This window comes from Coenobita brevimanus, chromosome 65 (assembly GCF_032717465.1).
Source record: "Coenobita brevimanus isolate Jiangsu-jjx chromosome 65, ASM3271746v2, whole genome shotgun sequence".
Taxonomy (NCBI): Eukaryota; Metazoa; Arthropoda; class Malacostraca; order Decapoda; family Coenobitidae; genus Coenobita; species Coenobita brevimanus.
The window spans coordinates 3,481,927-3,489,968 of record NC_137018.1 but is presented as its reverse complement, the minus strand read 5'-3'; the positions used below and the strand labels follow the sequence as shown (position 1 = coordinate 3,489,968).

The 8,042-nt window shown below is 42.2% G+C and overlaps 1 pseudogene; it reads right to left on the bottom strand.

Moving 5' to 3' along the window:
* Positions 1–4,913: 4,913 nt before the first annotated feature.
* On the bottom strand, positions 4,914–5,011 carry LOC145405166 (5S ribosomal RNA; annotated as a pseudogene).
* Between the last annotated feature and the right edge of the window lie 3,031 nt (positions 5,012–8,042).

Sequence of the window (8,042 nt, the reverse complement as noted above, 5' to 3'; positions counted from 1 at the left end):
GTCGTCTCAGAAATAGAAACGGAAGGTAAAAAAGAAAGTAGGCTACAGAAAGACATAAACAATAAATACCGTCACCACTGCAGGGAAGGGGTTGAGAGCGCTGGTTTGTCAATGTCAGCCAGATCTTAAACGTTGTGTGTCACTGTAATTCTGGCTCATATTTCTTCACTCAGATAACAAGACAACTTCCTGTGTAGGGTATGTGTCGATTGTCCATCTATCTGCCTGTCTGTCTATGTGTACCTACAGTATCTGGATCATGTATCTCTCTGTCTGCTTAACTGTCTCCAACTATGTAATTATCTATTTATCTTTGTGTCTAGCTCGCAAGTAATTCCTCTGTTTATCTGAGTATCTATTTATATACCTTTCTATATCCTTAACTATTTGTCTGAGTATCTGTTCATCTGTCTATCTATCTACCTATCTATCTCTTCATCTACCTATCTATCTGTTTATCAATCTATCTATCTGTTTATCTATTTATATTTCTGATTGTCTTCCTGCCTATGTATGAATCGATCTACCTAGCTATCTGTCTATTGACCCCCATGTGAGGGGTGGCTTCAGCAGACTCTAGAGGCACCTTCCAAACAGAAATTTATTGGTCTGACACCTAACGAGCGGCTGATCCATTTCTAGGATATAACTGAGAATATAGTATGCCTTTTTGTGGATTACTGGTGGATTTATGAATTAATTAACACACGACTTGAATGTGTTTAGGAGCTGCGTGGTAGAGTGGTCACAGAATTTGGGTGGCAATTCTGTTAACTCGGGTTCCAATCTCAGTGCATCAAGGCGAATTATTGCTACTACTACTGACATTATCTTTTTGGTGTTGGCTGGGGACGTCCAACAACCATTATATGTGGCTCTACACTGAGTAACAAGTCGAACGGTTCCCTATATATGAGGAAACTAATATTATATCGGTGTTTAACCATGAGACCTATCTCTGGAATAAGAAAAAAATGCTAAAGTTCTCCATGCCTGGCGATGATGCTACAAGGTTGAGGGTGGTGTGAGCCAGCAAAACTCTTATTCGTTATAATCTCCCTCGAACTGTCCAGCCGGCCTCAGATTTGTGTCCTCTTACTGCCTTGGATCTAATAAATATGGTCAGCCTCGTATGGATATCAGTGAATAATAAGTAGGTTTTGTGTAAGAGGTAAGAACGATGAAAGGACATTGACTGAACGATGTGTGTCAGGCATGAAAGGGATGCATTAGTTAGACACTTATCACAAAAAAAAAGGACATGATTAAATAAGCGTGGTATATAAAGATATAGACAATACTGAAAGGAACCTAATTTTGTCCATGTAGAAACAAATGCTTGAAAGTGATGTTGACTAGACAGCGGTTAGAAGAGTGTGGAAAGTTTTAAACATATGACTGTAGAATGAAAGTTGAAACAGGGAGAACCTCGAAGGATAAGGGGTGGGAATGGTATCTTGAATGAAAGGCTGAAAGTGAAGAAGCTAATAAATACAGCAGTGGCAGGTCAATATGAACGAAAGGCAGTGGAGGAGTTGGAGTCAGTGCACTGGAAATTATTGAGAAGGAAGTCTGTGAACTGCCTACGAGGATCATTTACTTAAGAATGGTAAAGCCAGGTGTAGTGTTGTAAGGGTATAAATTAATAAGAAGTTAACAGCTTGGTGCCATGTGGATACTGAAAAAGGAGTAGAAACAGGAAAGTAGTTCAGGTAAACGCAGCAAAGGGGATCAGATGAGAGGAAGCGATATAATGAAAGTGTTTATCATTTCCAATACACTGTGCGGGGAGATAAAGAAACAAGTAATGTATTATATGGGAATAAATCAAACTCCCTGATGACAAGAAACTCTCTGGGAATGGAATGCAAAAATGTACGGATGAGTGAGGAAATATATGTCTTCATGTCCTTCCAGTTATTTACCTTCCTGTGTATCTATCCATTTTTTGTTTTCCCAACATCTCGTCTATCTGTCTATCTGACTGTCCGTCCTTCCTGACTGGCTGTTTTCATGATTATAATGGCCCAGTCTCTCGTGTTCCTTCGCGTCGATTTATTTGTGTCTGTTTATCTATGTTCCTGTCTTCCAGTCTTGCTTTACATGCCTGTGTATCTATAACTGTCCCATCATGTCCTCTCATCAACTCATCAATCTATCCAAGACTCCGTTTGTCATTCTGCCAAACCATTTGTCTGGTTCTTTCTATCTACCTTTCTGTCTTTCTACTCAGTTCTCTACGCGTCTATCTGTGTGTTGCCTGGCGTGGTCTCATCTTTACATCTCCCTGCCTCACCTCAGCCTAGACCTCCTCTTGCTTCTGCCCATTCTTGTCAGCTTTGCGTCCCCATATATCACACGCATCCCTCTCACTCTCTCACTCGCACCCTTGCTCTCTCTCTCTCTCTCTCTCTCTCTGTAGGTCTGCTGTCTCTGTCTATCAGTCTTTGTCTGTCTGCCATTCTCTGTCTGTCTGTCTCAATACCATAAGTCCCCTCCTCCCTTCTCAATCACCTAGCTTGAAAAGACCTTCACATATGTGCCGTCAACTCCCCCGTCTCTCTCTCTCTCTCTCTCTCTCTCTCTCTCTCTCTCTCTCTCTCTCTCTCTTTGTTTCTCACTTTTTGACTCCTTTCTTCGTCCCGCTCTTATCCTTTCCTTCGATCATTTATTTTTTCCTCTTTCCCTCTTCCTCCGTTCTCAGTGTATATCTTTTTCTTCCTTTTTTCTCTCCCTACCTTTCTCACCCCTTCCTCCCTCTCTTACTCTTTCCTTTCCCCTCCCATCACTCCTTTCCTCTCCACTTTCTTTCCTCCCTCGAACTCTCACCTTTCTCTTTCACCTTCCATCTTCTCTCTCTTCCCCCTTTCTCTCTTACACCTCCAACCCCCATCCTCTCCCCTTTCCCTTCTACTTCTTTCATTGCTACCTCTATACCATATTCTTCTCTCCTTCCTTCTCCTCCTCCTTCTCTTCCTCGTCCCTTCCCCCATCCTAATCCCTACATACCCGTTCTTCCTTCCCTCTCTTTTTTCTACAGATCCTCCAGACCCTCGTCATAGGTACAGTTATGATCTTTAATTCCTTTACACTTTCTCGAGGTGCTTGATAGGGACCCCTTCTCATGCCGGCAACGAAATAACAAGTCAGTTTTATTCTTTACTTATACAAACGTTCCTCAGCTGCTCCCCTATCCCCCAAAAGAAGGATGGTCGACTGCAGAAGACGGGAAACTTATGCCTGTAGTTCAGAGGGTTCACGTTTGAGATGAGTCTGGGGTGCTACTATTACTACTGTACTTCTACTACTACTACTACCAGTATTACTGCTACTACTACTACTGCTACTACTATTACTGCTACTACTACTACTACTACTCTCTCTCTCTCTCTCTCTCTCTCTCTCTCTCTCTCTCTCTCTCTCTCTCTCTCTCTCTCTCTCTCTCTCTCCACCCATCATCCAAGCCCACTCAGTAAAGTTAGAGCCAATATCTCCTTTACTCCTTCTAACAACTGTGTCAAAACCAACTTAGTTCTTGTTAAACCAATCATAAATAATCACTCAAGTTGTAATGTACCTAAATTACTTTGGGACCCCCAAAGTGTAAAGGATATCAATGGTCAGGGACCTATGGACCAAAATATCGTTGGGTCTGGAAATTCTGTTGCATCTCTCTGTTACTATTTTATTTCTCCTAGTAATATGATAAAATTCCCTTATTCAAAGTGGTCCATATTTAAGGCTCTTCTTCCATTTCGACAGGTGATTTCTTGTGTGTTGCAGCTACGACTCACTCAAAATCAGTGTCGCCTGTGCATCATTTATTCATTTCCTATTCCGACTGTCACACCCACGCCCGTAGCAACATACTGAGCAGTTCCCGCAATTGATATGAAAAGATTAAATGCTACGTGTTTGACTGACCGCCATGTATATTATTTTGAAAGCCATGTCTATTTCAAATCCACAAGAGAAAGACACGTCGAAATAATAATGTATAATAAACAGAATATATCTAAGAAAGTCTCCCATGCCTACGAGAATTCTGCTCTTTGCGACTCTCTTTTCTTCACCTCCTCTCTCTCTCTCTCTCTCTCTCTCTCTCTCTCTCTCTCTCATCACGTCAAACCGAGCGACATACTCTTTTTCCTGCATCCACTAACCACGTACCTGTGCCCTTGTTTACCTCCCTCCTTTGCACAGTTTCATCAGTTCTCCCTCTGCCCTTCATCTTCTCTAACCTATCTTGTGTGTCTGGGTAATCATCTTCTTCTGGTCCTTCTCTCTCCTCCATCCCATATTCTGTTTTTCACCTCTCGATCTTTTTTTAGTCATCCCCTCTCGTGCCTTGTTATCTCGGCTCCTTTCTTCCTTCTCCCCTTCCTCCCTGTCTCTCATCTCTCACCCCTCCTTCTCTCCACTCATCGTCATTCTCCCTCTCGTCTTATATGCCTCATCCTTCACGCCTCAAACTCCCTCCCTCCCTCCTCCCTCCCTCTTCCATCTATACAGCGATCCCCTTCTCCCTCTCTCCCATTTATTACACTGCCCCCTTCACCTCAGCTTCAGCCTTTTCCACTCTTCTGGTCTCTACATTTATCAGTTCTCGCTCCCTTCAAATCTCTGCTCTTGATGGCAGCTGTACTTTTGTAACTTAGTCTTGTCTCGTATTTTGCCTTTAATATTAATAATAATGATGATGATGATGATGATGATGATGATGATAATAATAATAATAATAATAATAATAATAATAATAATAATAATAATAACAATAATAATAATCATCATTCATTCATTGCCAGACGCCATGTATCCCAAACGGGGTGGCCAAGGGCTTAGAGTTAATTGTTTTACAGGTAAGGGCACTAGTCCTCCACCAACCCCACTTGACACGTAGGGATGCCAACAGCATCTGGTGTTCCAAGGCAGTCACCCATCCAAGTACTAACCAGACCCAACGTAGCTTAACTTCGCTGATCGGACGGGAAGCGGTGTACTCAACGTAGTAAATAAAATAATAATAATAATAATAATAAATACGAATTAATACAGCTGCCAGTATTATAGGTACTTGTGAAGGGTAGGAGCCTATGGTTACGTTGCCATTAAGTTGTACAATGTTAGGTGTACTGATTCCGTTCATGGTGGCATTAGGTGACCAACAACCCGCCTGCAGTGAATTCTGTCTATACTATTTGTACCAGATACTACCCTAATTTTCATTTTTGTTTTTATTTTTAGCTTTTTTGCGTAGCTTACTGGCAGAAAACGACAACGCACGGCTGTACATGCTTTCCATACCTCTTTTTCGTGACTACTGTCATATTCCAATGTTAATCTATTGATACAACTTAGCATTTTAAATGAAAAGATGGATGTTTTAGGCCAAGTTAAAATAAAGGGCATGGTACAAAACAACACTCGACCTTTACGACGAATGGTGCCTTAGTGTACTAGACCACCCGGCAATGGCTTCTGTATCCAATATATTTATTTATTTATTTACTTATTTTTAAGATTTTGCCGGCAGTTACTTGGTATCTCTCCTGGCAAGCTACTTTAACTTAACATTTCTTGAATCTCCCCTCGCACCTTCCTTACATATCCACCTCCCTCTCCACCCCTTCCTTGCCACTCACTCTGCCTTCCTCCCTGTTATCCATTTACCTTACATTCCCTATCTTTCCTCCTTGTCACTCACTCACCCAACCTCTTTCCCTTTTACCCACTTATTTTCCATTCTCTTATCCGCTTCCCTGTCACTCACTCACCCAACCTTCTTCCTTGCTATTCACATACCCTCCATTGGCTCTTATTTTTTCCTGTCACCTACACTACCTACTTTCCCGTTATTTATTTTCCATTCCTTGTCATTCACCCAGTCACCAACCAATCCTATTTTCCACTTACTCTTCATCCCCTGTCTTCCTTCCCTTCACTCACTCACTCTGCCCCCTTCCTGACTGTCTTTTTCTCTTGGCTTTCTTATTTTCCGTCCTTGTCATTCCCTGTCCCCATCCACTTTCCCAGCTATTCCTTTACCTTCCATTCCCCTATTTCTTTCTTTGTCGTTCACCCATCTTCCCTTCCTCCATTTTATCCGTTTCCCTCTAGTCATTCTCATCCTATCTTCCCACTCACAACCCCACACCACCTCCTTGTTACTCACCTTTCATCTCTATTTTTTCTTTCTTTCACCATATCTCTTTCTTTGCTATTCTTTTATCTTTCATTTCCTTATTTCCTTCCTTTCCACTCGTCCTCATTTTCTTACTCCTTGTTATTCACGTTTAATTGATGATCCATTTACCCTGAATAGCTCTTTGTAATCCACTTTTCCTCCATTCTCTCATTCTTCTCCTTCTTTTTCCTGCCTTGTCTTTTACTCATTTTGCTTCCCTCTTCCATGTTTCATTCCCTCATTTCCTTCCTTGTCATTCTGTCTCCCTGCCTCCCTCCTTGTAATCCTCTTCCTTCCCTGTCATTCATTCATCCTACTTGCTTCCCTCGTCCTCCACTTTCTCCCATCCTTCCTTCCTTGCGGTCCCTCTCTCTACCTCTCTCCTTGTCATCTTCTCCCTATTTCCTTCACTCTCCTCTCCTTTCTCTCTCAATCCATTCTCATTCGTCTTTTGCATACTCTCCTCTCCTTCCTTGTTACCTTTTGCCCCTCACTACCTCCTTGTTTCTCGCTTCTTCTTCCTTTCTACTTCGTCAATCACGCTCCAAACTTTCTTGTTTTTCTCTTCTCTCCATTCCCTTCATTCCTTCTTCGTCACTAGTTCATCCTACTTCTTCCTTAGTTATCCAGTTATGTTATTTCCTTTCTTTCCTTTCTTGTCACAAATTCACCCTACCTTTCTTCTTGTTTTTCTGTTATCTTCTATTCTCTTTCTTCCCTCCTTTCCCTTTTTTCTCCCCTTCCTTGCCCCTCATATACCTTATCTCTCAAAATTCCCTCCCGTTACCCACATTCCCTTCCGTCCCCCATCCTTCTTGTTACATCCATAATCCCTACTTCCTCCCAGTCCCCCATTATGCCATCCTCCCTCTCTGGCATTCATCTATTGGTCCTCTCTCAGTAGATGACACGTATGAACCTTTATCTTAACTCATCTATCCTCAGCCTTTGTTATCAAGGAACACACTTTTCATTATCGTCGTATCTTCCCCCGCGTCTGAATTCACATATATTCTCTTCTTTCTATCTTCCTTTAATCGCCCATCTTCCCCCCCCCCCTCTCTCCTTCTTTCCATCATCGTCCTTCACTCCCTTCATCACTCGCTTATCTTCCCTTCCTCCTCGAACCACCCATCTTCTCTCCAACTCTCCCTCCTTTAGTTATATTTTCTCTCACCCTTCCTCCTTCCTTCACGCAGCTTTATTCCCTCCTTCACTCCCTCCGTCACTCACACATCTACCCTCCCTCCTTCACTCACTTATCTCTCTTTCTTTTCCCCTTCCTTCTCACTCAATTTCTCGGTTCTTTTCTTGTCACCGCGGCCCACCTGGATTAAGCACACTAGAGCTAATTCACACCTTCATTCCTTTACGTAAGCTGTTGTATCTTTATGTCTTTGGCCTCAGGGGTATTACGTTTCGTCTGATGCTCCCTCCTATTATCATCTCTCACGTCCTGCATCCTCTCAGCTCTCCCCAGTCTAGACAAAGTTCCTCTGCCTGTCATCATCACACTGTCCTTATCTTTCTGGCTCCCTCACCCTACACTTTACCTACTCCTACACCCTAAACATTAACACTGGTTTTCCTATCTCTGTCACCCTAAACCTGTCAGTGTTTTCCTCCTCTTACTGAGTTCTATTCTGATTTCCTCCCGCACTGGAAAATTTACTTTACATTCTCCCTTACTCTGATATGTGTCCCTATTAAACCTCAAACACATATTGTTTTTCTCAACTACTTCTTTTCACCTCGAATTTTTTTTTTTATCTTCACTCTAACATTCACTATATAATACTCTTCCCTCACCCTAATTTTAACCTCAATATCTACCTCACTCTAACTCCACCTATGGTGT